This window comes from Myotis myotis, unplaced genomic scaffold, assembly GCF_014108235.1.
Source record: "Myotis myotis isolate mMyoMyo1 unplaced genomic scaffold, mMyoMyo1.p scaffold_m19_p_16, whole genome shotgun sequence".
NCBI classification, from domain to species: Eukaryota; Metazoa; Chordata; class Mammalia; order Chiroptera; family Vespertilionidae; genus Myotis; species Myotis myotis.
Genome location: NW_023416320.1, coordinates 37495315 through 37510233, shown reverse-complemented (window position 1 = coordinate 37510233; position 14919 = coordinate 37495315). Strand labels below are relative to the sequence as shown.

Here is a 14919-nt window from a genome sequence, read left to right as displayed (position 1 = left end):
GCATTTGTACTTCAAATAGGAGGCAGAGAAAGCTCACTGGCCTTATATCTACTATAAGATGACAAAGAAAAAAGAATAATTTTTTCCTCAAAAATGAGTGCTAGATCTGATTTTTAATCTGAATATTTCATTTAATCTAAAGAGTTCAAACACCTATAAACTGAATATATACATTATAAAATATATACTTATGAAAATTATGTATGTTATATGTAGAAGGAAAATATTATTGAGATCTCCCAAGAGCCAGAGCAGCCAGTCATGAATTCTCAAATTCTATTTCAAGTGAAGCCTGTAGGGGGATTCTGACTTTATGCCCAACTCTGTAGAGATGCTTGAAATACAAATTGACAAAATATCCATTGGTTACTTACAGAACTTTAGCTGGATGATCCCTGCTCTACCTTGCAAAAAGCTTCAGAAGATCCCATGAACAAGTGGGCTAAGTAAGAAAGACCACTGCCTCTCAAACTTTTTCAAAATTAATTACCATTTTTCTAAAGTAGTGGTGAACCTTGTTCCACCCCCTGCATTTATTATCCTTTCACTCAAATTCTAGGCAGAGAATATACAGTAGGAATCCCTCAGTCCACTTTAGAGTGACCATAATTATCCCTCTCATAGACCCCAGGCTGAGATTCTTTTATTCAGATCATGAAAATAGTAGGAATTACTATACAATTACATCCCCTTTTAGATCTTAAATCACAAAATTATTCAGATTCAACCTTTCTTTATCAAAAATCTACCACATATACTTCATAATTTCAATAGTGATTTCTATATTTTCTGTTTAAAGGCTAAAAATACTATTAAAAAAACTTATTTCTGCTTCTTAACTCAAATAAATAAAGCTCACCAAGTTTTACAGCAGACTTGAGTCTATTACGAGTGACCAAATTTTGCTAAAACTTGGAGACTGTAAGGGTCCTTTATTTTTTAAGGTTGTTTATTTATTTTTTAAATATATTTTTATTAATTTCAGAGAGGAAGAGAGAGATAGAAACATTAATGGTGAGAGAGTATCATTGATAAGCTGCCTCCTGCATGCCCCCAACTAGGGATCGAGCGGACAACACGAACATGTGCCCTTGACTGGAATTGAAACTGGGACCCTCCAGTCCGCAAGGCCAATGCTCTATCCACTGAGCCAAACTGACTAGGGCAAGAAGCCTTACCATCTTACAAACTAGTTTGAGATCAGTGTACATTTTGCTCTTACTTAGAAGTAAACGAAATAAGAATGGGTGAAAAATATGTTGTCATGAGAATTTAAAATAGCTCCAGAATGACAGCTGCTTGTTATGCTAGTTTCATAATTAAAATTGTTTAAAGTCACTAGAGTCATTTTGTAACAAGTACCTTAACAAGTTAATATTAAAATATGCATCCTTTGAATGTAAAATATAAACGAGTAAGGTGAAAACAACCAAGTTAGAACACTATGTACTCCAAAGAGTTAAAACAAGCTGTAGTCTTTGAGTGGTCGCTCTCTAGAACAGTGTCTTCATAAATTTGATTCATTTATAGAGTGTTTTTGATGATAGGCAATTCTTTGTTGAAAGTTAAGTGCTCTTTTATATGAATAAATAAAAACGACTTTGGTTTGAACTAATATATTATTTTGACAAATGTTTATTGGAAACCCAATTATGGGTTCATAAATCAGGGTTCTTTGTGGTCCATCAGGTGAGCTCACCAGTGTCATCAGATGTCACGGTGCATACCAATAGGGTAATTAAAACAACTCCATGGAATGCTGTCCCTCTCCTATACAGTGACAGTAGACAAAACAGAGGGAAAAAATGGCTTATCTTTAACTCACTGAAAATGCTATTGTAAGGTGTGCTGACCATTCCTTCAAGAAAAAGATATTGTTTTCTAATTAGTTGAATTAGAATGGCAATGTCAAGAATGATGCATGATATGTCAGACAGATGATCTTCAAACATCCCTCACAATAAAAAAGGGGAGTGAGGGAGGGAATGCATATTCATATATCCCATGATTGAATTATGTCCTTAGAAGAATTATTCCTTTTTATTTTTTTCCTTCCTTCCATTCACTTTCTTTTCCTCCACTCTGCTTTTTAAATAGCTGCTATTTCCTGAAGAAGCAAGTCCTGAAGAAGCCACTAATAGTGGCTAGTGTACCTGGGCCAGTACACATTCAGCTGCATATTGCATGGACTGAGTTGTATGAAAAATTCCATCATAAAAGCTTACATCCTTCATTACCAAAAAGAAAACAATTGGCAAGACATTTCTTAAACTTAACATTGGAAACACTTTTTTATTCTTAAGACCTTTGGAAGTCCCTATTTAACCCAAATGTACTGACCATGAAAAGGGAGGGGAATGAACCCCCTGGCAATGGGCAAGGAGATAACTGATTGGTGGTGTTGCTCTTATATCAATCAGGGGCAAAACAGATGTACAGTCCTTAGTTCATCCTAGCTTGATGCCTGTGTCAGTGGCCAGAGCTATTTCATGCCTGACGCACATAAAAAAAAAAAAAAAAGGAGGGGAATGAGATATTACATGAAAGCATTATTTGCATATTATAGCCAAAAGTGGGAAATTTTCTTGACATTTGATTGTCTAAACCACAGTGGAAGATGTAAAAAGAAAATCAGATCTGAGTGATTAGCATGATATATAAAATAAAATCTTAAGAATTCTGTCTCATTGATATTGCCAAATTTGTTATAACTATCTCTAACTATTTTCAATCTTTCCTTGTTGTAAGTCCTTAACTGATTCAGTTTCACTCCTATGTAGGCAAAGTATCTCTTCCTTTATGGAGAGAATGATATGTATGATTTAAGATATTTAAGTATATTCTGTGGGAAATAAAAATTTTATGCTTTCTTGTACAATATAACTAAAAGTGGCTTCTTACCCTTTTTGTTTATGCATCACTATTTAGCAGTGGAAACTGAAGGATCTCTGCCTGTCACAAATTGCTTGACAGACTTCTGCATAATTCATCCCAAACAATTGCAAGTAACACAGGCCAGAACATAAGAGATTTGCCTCCAGACCAGCCAGGCAGCTCCACATGAAGTGCCAGTGGTGTAAGGCCACACATGCAGAGCTCTGCTATTGCTCTATAACTGCACTGCCCAAGCCTTGTGGCTTGGCTATTGGTGATAATGTAAACAAGAGGGCGAGTGACAACTTAAAATGCTAGCTGTTGATCTACTTTAATCTTAAACCCATGAAATCATGTCACCAAGACTGACTTAAAAAGGATAGTGTCTAAATACAGCTGTTATTTGTGAAAGACAAAAAAAAAAGTTAGCATTGTATCAGAGAAAAGTGTTTAGAAAGAACTGAACTGGGAACTGAGTCTCCTAGTGCGTCTTTGATTTGGGATTATCTGGGCAGCCTCATATAAAGAAGAGTTCTGTTTAAATGTGTACTTGAAGAGCCCATTTCTATTTAATGAATCAAGAGACCCTCTTACTGGGCTGAGTTGTATGAATCTGCATAATGTCAGCTTAGTGGACAGTTGTCAAGAACAACAGACTGCTATGAATATTGGCATAGCAGCAGGAAGAGTTCCACAGACTCACTCCCTAGTGAAACTGGTGAGAATTGTTAAAAAGCAAGCAATTAAAGCCTTTGGAAATGGTCCTAAGTGTAAACAGCAAATGAAAAAACATCTAGTCAAGGAAACCTAAGACATTTTCTATAACGTGAAAGTCTGTGGTATTTGAATCAAGACCACTCCCCCACCCCACACCCAGCACAGTGAGGCTGACACTCCACTGGAGACTGCTGCAGCCAGGAACACAGGGCTCTCTATTCCCAGTTCCTAGAGGGAGGGCTTTCTTCCTGGGAGTCAATGGGATTTCAGTGTTTCTCATCTAGCCCCCAGCTGCTTGTTTCTGGGAAGAAGTCCCAGGCAAGTGCAGTCAAGAAGTGGGGGCTCCCTTCTCTCTCTCAACTCTCACTGAGGCTCCCACTGTGGAGTGTCACCCAGAGAGAAGCTTGCCAGTGTCCCTACCCCCAGCTCCAGAGATTTGTGCCTGGGGGAGAAGGAGTCATAAACCAGATAGCTCCTAACCTCTTCCAAAAAAAAAAACTGATTTCATTTGCAAAAGAGCTTGGAAAAGTTTAACCTAAGAGCACTCTCAAGTGGTTGGAGGTTGTGGTCAAAGGCAATTGGGAGGCGATTTGTGTACCTAATAAAGAAAAAGCCTAGACTGTGGCTGGCTAGTTTACATGAGCGAGCTGGAAATAAGACATCTGGGAGGAGCCTTCCTGGGGTCAAAACAAATATCAAACACTGATCTCAGAAAGTTTGGATTCATATGTAGAAGAATTTATACCCCAGGGCTTTTTTGTAAAAATAGAAAAATAAACCAATCGTCCAGCAATTAGTAAAATTTTAACAGTTGAGTGAGGTCAGCGTGAAAGAGCCCTACCAAGTGCTGCTGTCATCTCAAAGTGACTGTGGGCACACCTAAAGCTGTGCCTCCCTGAAGAGCAACATCAGAGGCTTAACACTGGGGGGAGCGGATAAGGGGTTGGGAGAATAGAGACTTCACTAAAATAATTCAGACAATCACTAAACAAACAAGGAAATAGGGGACCAGTGCCCAGAATTGCTACAATATATTACCTAAAATGTCCAATTACCAAAAAAAATTATAAAGTGTGCAAAGAAACAGGGAACCATGACCCATACTTCAGAAAACAAGTAAAAGCAGGCAACAGAAATTTCCTGTGAGAGTAACCAGATGTCTAATTTAACAGAAAAAAAAATATTTCGAGAGAGGAACCAAGATGGTGGTGTAGGTAAATGCTGGTGCTCGCTGCCTCCCAAAACCACATAAAAATTACAACTAAAATATAGAACAACCATCATTCAGAAAGTTGGCTGAATGGAAGTCCTACAGCTAGAGAAGTAAAGAAAAAAGCACACCGAGACTGGTAGGAGGGACAGAGGTGCTGAATGGGCTGGTCTGACACACATGTGCAGCATATTTTTAATCAGGAGAGAGATCTAGGCTGCAGAGGCCTCCCGTGAGGAGCAAGGGGTCCCAGCCCCACACCAGACCCCTCTGCCCAGGGTTCCAGTGCTGGGAAGAAAGGTCCCTGTAACTTCAGCCTGTAAAAACCAGTAAGAATTGTGGCTACGTGTCACAGAGGCTGCTGGAGACCCAGGCAGTCCCTCTTAAAGAGACAGAGTACAAACTTACTCAGACTCACTCCCTCTGAGCTCCAGCACTGAGGCAACAGTGTTGGAGGATCCAGGGACAAACAGAAGGAACCAGATTGTCTGGCATTGGGGCAAGAACTCAGGGACAGCTTTCTCCCAGACAAGGATGCTCACAGGGGTCACTGTTCCTATGCCAAGACCTTCCCTGACACAGAGCTGACATGCAGCCATATCTGAGTTTCCATAAGCCTGGCTCCCACTGTTTGCTCCACTCTGGTGATTCCCTGAGACCCTACCCCACCCAATTTGCAGTTCCACCCAAACTTTTTGCAGCAGCTTTTCCATATAAATGGCCTGTACTGGCTCAGGCTTCAGAGATTTCCTAAAATCTCTCAACCAAGCAGCAGATGGCTTCAGCATGCCCCATATCTATCAATAAGAGGTTCAAGACAGCTAGGCATTTCCAAGCTCAACACAAGTAGCAGCCATCTGCAGATCACTCAATAGCTCCTGCCGGGTGGCCCCAGGCAGTGGCTGACATTGCATCTCCCAGGAGGCTCCAGAGCCAGTGCACCCTATGGACAGCTTTAGACCATACCAGCTTACAACTCTACATATCCATGATCAATACACTCAAGGGGCAGACTTAATGAGCACCAAAGCCCCGCTGAAGCAAGTCCTGCTCCATTGGGGTGTCTCCTGCACAGCAGCTCTTCCACAGTTGGTCCTCACAGCCAATTGACCTGAAGGTCAACTCCTCCCAGTGACGCCAACAGCAATCAAGGCCCAACTACAACAAGACTGTGCACACAGCCCACACAGGAGCGCACCTAGAGTGCTAAGCTCAGGTGACTGGGGAGGCTGAGCCACTGGGCCCTACAGGACACCTACTACACAAGACCAGTCTACCAATTCCAGGAGATATAGCAGCTCTACCTAATACATAGAAACAAACATAGGGAAGTAGCCAAAATGCAGAGACATGTCACAAATGAAAGAACAGAAGAAATCTCCAAAAAAAGATCTAAAAGAAATAGAAGCAAGCAAACTAATAGATACAGAGTTCAAAACAATGGTTATGCCCTAACCAGTTTGGCTCAGTGGATAAAGTGTCGGCCTGCAGACTAAAGGGTTCCAAGTTCGATTCGGGTCAAGGGCATGTATGTACCCTGGTTGCGGGCACATCCCCAGTAGGGGGTGTGCAGAAGGCAGCTGATCGATGTTTCTCTCTCATCGATATTTCTAACTCTCTATCCTTCTCCCTTCCTCTCTGTAAAAAATCAATAAAATTTAAAAAAACAAACAAACAATGGTTATAAGGTTGCTCAAGGATCTTAATAAGAGCTTCAAGGGACTTAGTGAGAATTTCAAGGTTCTTAGTGAAAATTTCAAGAACCTTAAGGAGAACATCAAAGACATGAAAAAGCATACACTAACTAAAATAAAGAATAATTTACAGGAACTCAAAAGTAGAGTAGAGGATTCTGAGGATCAAATCCACAATTTGGAATATGAGGAAGCAAAAGCACCCAAAAAGAAAAGCAGAAAGAAAAAATATTCCAAAAATATGAAGATAGTGTAAGGAGCCTCTGGGACAACTTCAAGGGTACCAACATTCACATTATGGGGGTGCCAGAAGAAGAAGAGAGAGAGCAAAATATTAAAAACATATTTGGGAAAAAAAAGACAGAAAACTTCCCCTATCTGGTGAAAGAAATAGACTTAAAAGTGCATGAAGCACAGAGAGTCCAAAACAAGAGGAACCCAAAGGGGCCCAACACCAGGACATATCATAATGAAAATGCCAAAGGTTAAAGACAAAGAGAGAATCTTAAAAGTAGCAAGAGAAAAGCAGTTAGTTACCTACAAGGCAGTTCCATATGACTGTCAGCTGATTTCTCAACAGAAACTTTGCAGGCCAACAGAAAAAGAAAAAGAAACTTTGCAGGGCGGAAGGGAGTAGCAAGAAATATTCAAAATAATGAATAGCAAGGACCTACAACCAAGATTACTCTACCCAGCAAACCTATCAAGAAAACCTATCAAGAAAACTAAAGGAGTGCTCACTGAGTCTGCCCCTTGAATGTAATACCAAAGCAGTATTACATGAAATGTTGAATGGTATTCTTTAAGAAGAGGAAGAAGAAAAGAGAAAAGGGGGAAGAGAAGGAGGAGGAGGAGGAGAATATGAACAATAAAATGGCAATGAATACATATCTATCAAGAATTGAATCTAAACATCAAAATAAACAAACAAGGAACTTCATGAACAAAATAATCTAATGAATAAAATAGAAGCAGAGGCATGGAAACATGGAACAGACTGACAAATCTCAGAGGGAAGGGGGTAGAGCGGATAGGAAGAGATTAACCAAAGAACTTAAATGCATTTATGCATTACCTATGGACACAAACAATAGGGTGTCTCCTGCACAGCAGCTCTTCCACAGTTGGTTCTCACAGCCAATTGACCTGAAGGTCAACTCCTCCCAGTGACGCCAACAGCAATCAAGGCTCAACTACAACAAGACTGTGCACACAGCCCACACAGGAGAGCACCTAGAGTGCTAAGCTCAGGTGACTGGGGAGGCTGAGCCACTGGGCCCTACAGGACACCTACTACACAAGACCAGTCTACCAATGGGCAGGCACTGGGTAAATGGGGACATTAGGGGGTAGGGGGTGGGGGGTTTGGGGGGGAGGGGAGATCATCTGTAATACTCTCAACAATAAAGATGTTTTTTAAAAGCACCTTACAAGTCAGTAATAAAAGGACAAGTAACCCCAATTAAAAAATGAGCAGAGGCCGAAACCGGTTTGGCTTAGTGGATAGAGCGTCGGCCTGCGGACTGAAGAGTCCCGGGTTCGATTCCGGTCAAGGGCATGTATCTGGGTTGCGGGCACTTCTCCAGTGGGGGATGTGCAGGAGGCAGCTGATCGATGTTTCTCTCTCATCAATGTTTCTAACTCTCTATCTCTCTCCCTTCCTCTCTGTAAAAAATCAATAAAATATATTTAAAAAAAAAAAATGAGCAGAGGATCTGAATAGACATTTCCTCAAAGAAGATATACAAATGGCCATTAGTGAGTATATAAACTGTTGCCTGACATCATTAATCATCAGGTAAATACAAATCAAAATTACAACAAGATACCATTTCTTACCCACTAGGGTGGATAGAATAAAAAAAGTCAGATAACAACAGTATTGGTGAAGATGTGGATCAATTGGAACCCTCATACACTACAGATAGGAATATAAAATGATGCAGATGTTTTGGAAAACAGTCTGGCAGTTCTTCAAATGATTAAATGCAGAGTTACCATATGGCCCAGCAATTCTACTCCTGGCTATTTATTTACCCAAGTGAAATGAAAACATAAGTCTATAGAGGGCCCCTGGGAAGGCACATGGGCATTTATCTAATAATTGTCAGCTGAATCCAAGGCAACAGGTGGAGCCACGTCCTGGATACAGATCTTACCAAAAAGGCAGAAGTGCTCTCAGCTTGACTTTCATCTTTGCCCAGGTGTCAGGGAGTGGGTTTTATTATTGTAAACCCAGCCAAGCACCAGGAATGAATAGGACTCTCCTCCCTCTGACTGGCAAGTCGGTTTTGACGCCAATCCCTGGCCTAGTGGCCAAGGGACACCAAGCTCTCCGCCCTGTGGGAGGGGCCCTGAGGTGGAGCCACGCCTTCAGGTTCCTGCCTGACTGGTTGGACTGCTTGTCACACCCACCAGCCGGGCCCACCCAGAACTGACATAACTTCCTGGTATTTGGGAGTATAAATTAAACATGCGGTTCCAGTGCTGGGTCTCTGTCTCTCTGTCAGAAGAGGCCCGCGGTCCCACCCAGTCCCAGCTTTTTCCTTCCATCTTTGTGTCTTGTCTCATTCTTTCATATTTCTCAAATCCCCAGCCGCCTCTACACTAAGAACCGGACCACTCTCTCCACGCTGGACACAGAAAAGAGAGACCCTGCCATATAAGTCTATACAGAAACTTGCATCATATGTTTATTTTATATCAGTATTATTCATAGTAGCCAAATAGGGGAAACACCCAAATGTCTATTAACAGACAACTAATGGTTTATTCATATAATGGAATATTATTCTGCATAAATAGAAATGAGTACCAAAATATGCTACAACATAAATGAACCTTGAAAACATTATCTTAAGTAAAAGAAGCCAGTCACAAAAGATGACATCCTATATAACTCAATTCATATGAAAGTCCAAATAGGGAAATCTATAAGTTTACATAGATAGAAAGAGTATTAGTGATTGCTTAGGGCTGAGAGTAGTGGAAGGGAAGATTGGGGATTATATTAGTGTTTTCCAGAGAACCAGAACCAATAAGATATGTATATAGTTTAAAAAAAAAAAAAAAAAAGACTTAAGGAATTGATACACAATTATGGAGGCTGGTAAGGGAAAATCTACAGTGTGGGCAGGCAGATTAAAGACCCATGATAACCTGATGTTTCAGATCAAGTCCAAAGGCCAAAATTCCCTCTTGCTCAGGAGATATAAGTCTTTTGTTCTATTCAAGTCTTTAACTGTTTGGGTGAGGCCCACCCATGTTATGGAGGACAATCTGTTTTCCTCAAAGTCCACCTATCTAAATGTTAATCTCATCTAAAAACACCTTCATAGAAACACTCAGATAGTGTTTGACCCCCATATCTGGGCACTGTGGCCCAGCCAAGTTGACACACAAGTTAACCATAACAGAAGTGATAGATAAAGGTACAGGGTTTCTTTTTCTTTTTCTTTTTTTAATATTAGAGGCCCGCTGCACAAAATTCATGCAGTCTGGGATCCCTCAGCCCAGCCTGAAACTTCTCACAGTCCAGGAGCCCTCAGGGGATGTCCGACTGACAGCTTAGGCCTGCTTCCCACAGGCCTAAGCTGGCAGTCAGATATCCTTAGCGCTGCCATGGAGGCAGGAGAGGCTCCTGCCACCACCACTGCACTTGCCAGCTGTGGGCCCAGCTCAGGGCTTCTAGCTGAGTGGCACTCCCCCTGTGGGAGCACACTGACCACCAGAGGACAGCTCCTGTGTTAAGCATCTGTCCCCTGGTGGTCAGTTCGCGTCATAGCAACCAGTCATTCTGCCATTTGGTCAATTTGCATATTAGCCTTTTATTATATAGGATATTTTCATTGATTTCAGAGAGGAAGGGAGAGGGAGAAAGATAGAAACATCAGTGATGAGAGAGAATTATTGATCAGCTGACTCCTGCATGCCTCCCACTGGGGATCAAGTCCGCAACCTTGGCATGCACCCTGACCAGGAATCGAACCATGATCTTCTGGTTCATAGGTTGACACTCAACCTCTGAGCCACTGCGGCTGGCCAGGGTTTCTTTTTGAGATGATAAAAATGCTCTAATATTGACTGTGGTAATGGTTGAACATGCCTGTGAATACACTAAAAAAACATTGAAATGTACACTTGAAATAGGTGAGTTGTATGCAAATTATATCTCAATAAATCTGTTTGTTTGTTTTTAAAGAACACACTACCACAGAAATCTTCATAAATTTTTTTAAAGCTCTTTCATCCACAGACCACCAGGAAAACACAAATTACTCTCTGGAGTGGTGATCAATTAATTAAGCAATAGTTATAGCAAAGCAGTGAACACACAGATAGCCCTCAGAAGCACACATTGATGGATTGAGTCGTTGCCCCAAAGATGAATCAGATGATTTTCTAAGTGGTCTCTGGAATAAAATACTCTTTTCACTTTCCAGGGGTTCAGAAAAAGAACAGTACTCAGCTGCTGTAAGAAATCCATGGAAACTCTATGAAAAGTTCTCTGAGGTACACAGAAATACAATTCCTGGTCTATGTAAGCTTATAGTCTAGTTAGCAAGATATACTACTGGACACAAAATGAAAACAATAAGCAAAACCATTGTTTAACCTTAAAAGCAACCATAGCTAAGGGGTTCTGTGGCCCAGGAAAAAAATAAGAGAAATAATACTTACCAATAAATATTTAATGAAATCCTACCATTCATAAATGTGCATGCACATTTATACACAGAGATTCATGCATACTTCCAATGGTCAGAAAATTATTTGCAATATAAGCCTTTATTACTAACTAGTTGTATTTAGCAGAAAATATGATTATATTTTCTACACATGAGGAACAATACATAACACACAAGAGTCTAATGAAAAACTAAGATGTTATATGCAAAAGGATTAAACTTCTTTGCCAAATAATTCTAAATTTTTATGTGTATTGCTATTTTATACATATGGAAACAATTTTACAAAAATAATGACATCAAAACCAAGTCAAAATATACCACATACTGGAGAAAGAATGTAAAAAATAAAAAATTTCAGGAATACTTATAATCTATAAAACACTATCACATATAACGTCTTACTGATTTTTCACAACAGCCCAGGAGATAGTTGTTGTTATTATGTAATGCTCACTCTACATATAGAGAAACTGAGATTTAGAGAGATTAAATGACTCATTAAGGTCTCCCAAGTAATAGTATCAAGGCAATGAAGCTCAGATCTTTGAGTTTTCATATCAAAATTTCTACAATACAATATGTTAGGACACAAAACTAGTCTCAATAATATTAAGACTGAACTCATATCAAGTATCTTCTCTGACCATAATGCTATGAAACGTGAAATCAATCCCAAGAAGAAAACATGGAGGCTAAATAACATGTTACTAAACAACAAAATGAAAAGATAATCTACTGAATGGGAGAACATATTCACCAATACATCTGATAAGGGGTTAATACCCAAAATTTATAAAGAAATTATAAAACTCAACACTAAAAAAACACACCAATCCAATTAAAAAATGGGCAAAAAGATACTTCTCCAAAGAGGACATACAGATGGCCAATAGACATATGAAAAGATGCTCAATGTCACTAATGCAAATTAAAACCACACCTGTCAGAATAGCTATCCTATATAATAAAAGCCTACTATGCAAATTGTTCGACCAGGAGTTCAACCAAAAGTTCAACCACTATGACATGTGCTGACCACCAGGGGGTGGCACGGAACATGGCGGGCATTGGCAGCGCAGCACTGGCAGCGGGTGGCAGTGGAGGCGATGCCAGCCCCATTGGGCCCTGACGAGAGCGGGACTGTGGTGGGATGGTGGAACAGTTAAGCAGGCAGCACCAGGCCAAGGTGGGTGTGAGCGGGGTGCCCGATTGCCCTGCTAATCCCCGTGACAGCGACCATTGGCAGTGGCAGGAGGCGGGGCCACCGCCCAGCTCTCAGGCGCTGAGGGAGCTGGGTGGGGGCCTGGACCCAATTGATCACCCCGCAGGTGGGATGGTGGAGCACATGATGGGGTGGCACCAGGCCACGGCAGGGTGCCAGGTGGGGCTATAGGGCTGTAAGGCTGGGGGTGCGAGCTGGGGCCCTATCTCCACAGGCCACCCCAAGGGACCCCACCCATGCACGAATTTGTGCACCAGGCCTCTAGTCATCAATAAACCAACAAACAACAAGTGTTGGAGAGGAATGCGAGAAAAGGGAACCAACCCTTGTGCACGGTTGGTGGGAATACAGATTGGTGCACCACTGTGGAAAGCAGTATGAAGTTACCTCAAAAGATTAAAAATGGAACTGCCTTATGACCCAGTCATTCCACATCTGGGAATTTATCCAAAGAAACCTGAAACACTAATTTGAAAGAATGTATGCACCCCTATTTCATTGCAGCATTATTTACAATAGCCAAGATTGTGGAAGCAGCCCAAGTGCCCATCAGTAGATGAGTGGATAAAAAAGCTATGGTACATTTACATAATGGAATACCTCTCAGCCATAAAAGGGAAGAAAATTTTACCCTTTGTGACAGCATGGGTGGACCTGGGGAACGTTATGCTAAGTGAAATAAGCCATTCAGAGAAAGACAAGTACCATATAATTTTACTCATATGTGAAATTTAATGAACAAACTGGACTAATAATAAGCAAAATAGAGACAGACTCAGATAGAGAGCAGGCAAGCATCTCTAGTGGGGGGATATTAGGGGTGGGAATGAGAAGAAAAGAAAAAAGGGAGAACTCATGGACACGACAACAGTGTGATGATTGCAGGAGTCCGGGGGGTGGGTAGAGGTGCAAAGGGTTGGGGGGATAAATGGTGATGAAAAATAATCCTATCTAATAAAAGAGAAACATGGTAATTGGCGTAAGACCGCTACCCTTCCCATTGGCTAATCAGCGAGATATGCAAATTAACTGCCAGCCAAGATGGCGGCTGGCAGCCAGGCAGCTTGAAACTAACATGAGGCTTGCTTGCTTCAGTGGCGGAGGACTCCAACGTTCCCTGACTGCCTTGCCGGCCTCTGAGCCTGCAGTTTAAGAAACATTGTAACAAATATAGAAGCTAAACAAAACTCCAGAAACCTGCTTTCAGCAAGCCTGGGATCTCAGAGCTGTAGTTATACATTGTTTCGATTATAGAACCGAAACAAACCAGATACCTTCTTTCAGCAGCAGAGGCCTCAGAGCTGGAGCCAGAGCTAAAGCTGGCCCAGAATAAGAAAAAAAGGAGCAGTTGGGAGCTTTAGTCGGCCTGAGAACAGCCCTCAGCCCCTCACCCAGACTGGCCAGGCACCCCAGTGGGGACTCCCACCCTGAAGGGTGTGTGACCAGCTGCAAACAGCCATCATCCCCTCACCCAGGCTGGCCAGGCACCCCAGTGGGGACCCCCACCCTGAAGGGTGTGTGACCAGCTGCAAACAGCCATCATCCCCTCACCCAGGCTGGCCAGGCACCCCAGTGGGGACCCCCACCCTGATCCAGGACACCCTTCAGGGCAAACCAGCCAGCCCCACCCATGCACCAGGCCTCTATCCTATATAGTAAAAGGGTAATATGCCTCCCAGCACCAGGATCAGCTTGACAGGGGGCAGCGCCCAAACCCCCTGATCGCCCTGCGGCTCTGTGTGTGACAGGGGAAGGCGCCCCAACCCCCTGATCAGCCCTGCCCTGAGTGTGACAGTGGCGGCGCCCCAACCCCCTGATCAGCCCTGCCCTGAGTGTGACAGGGGGCGGTGCCCCAACTCCCCTATCGGCCCTACTGTGTGAGTGATGGAGAGGAGCTCCTCAACCCCCTGATCGGCCCTGCTCTGTGCATGACGGGGGGAGCTCCCCAACCACCTGATTGACCCTGCTCTGTGCGTGACAGGGGGCAGCGCCCCAAACCCCTGATTGGCCCTGCTCTGTGCATGACAGGGTATGGAGCCCCAACCCCCCTGATGGGCCCTGCTCTGTGCGTGACAGGTGGTGGCGCCGCAACCTCCCCATCGACCCTGCCTTGAGTGTGACAGGGGGCGGTGCCCCAACCCCCCAATCGGCCCTACCCTGAGCGTAACTGAGGGTGGCATCGCAACCTCCCAATCTGCCCTGCTCTGTGCATGACAGGGGAAGGTGCCCCAACTCCCCAATCGACCCTGCTCTGAGCCCGACCAGGGGCTGCACCTAGGGATTGGGCCTGCCCTCTGCCACCCGGGAGCAGGCCTAAGCCAGCAGGTCGTTATCTCCCGAGGGGTCCCAGACTGTGAGAGGGCACAGGCCGGGCTGAGGGACCCCCTCCTCCCCCCCCCCCGAGTGCACAAATTTTTGTGCACCGGGCCTCTAGTAAAATAAAATAAAGAGAAAAATAATTTTCTACAATACCGTGAAAAGCAATTGCTGATTCCAGCCAAGAACTAGGAC

General features: G+C 42.8%; 2 pseudogenes; one reads left to right on the top strand and one right to left on the bottom strand.

Moving 5' to 3' along the window:
- Window positions 1–14919, bottom strand: part of LOC118670827 — a 54948-nt pseudogene that overhangs the window by 37385 nt on the left and 2644 nt on the right.
- On the top strand, window positions 2362–2506 carry LOC118671039 (annotated as a pseudogene).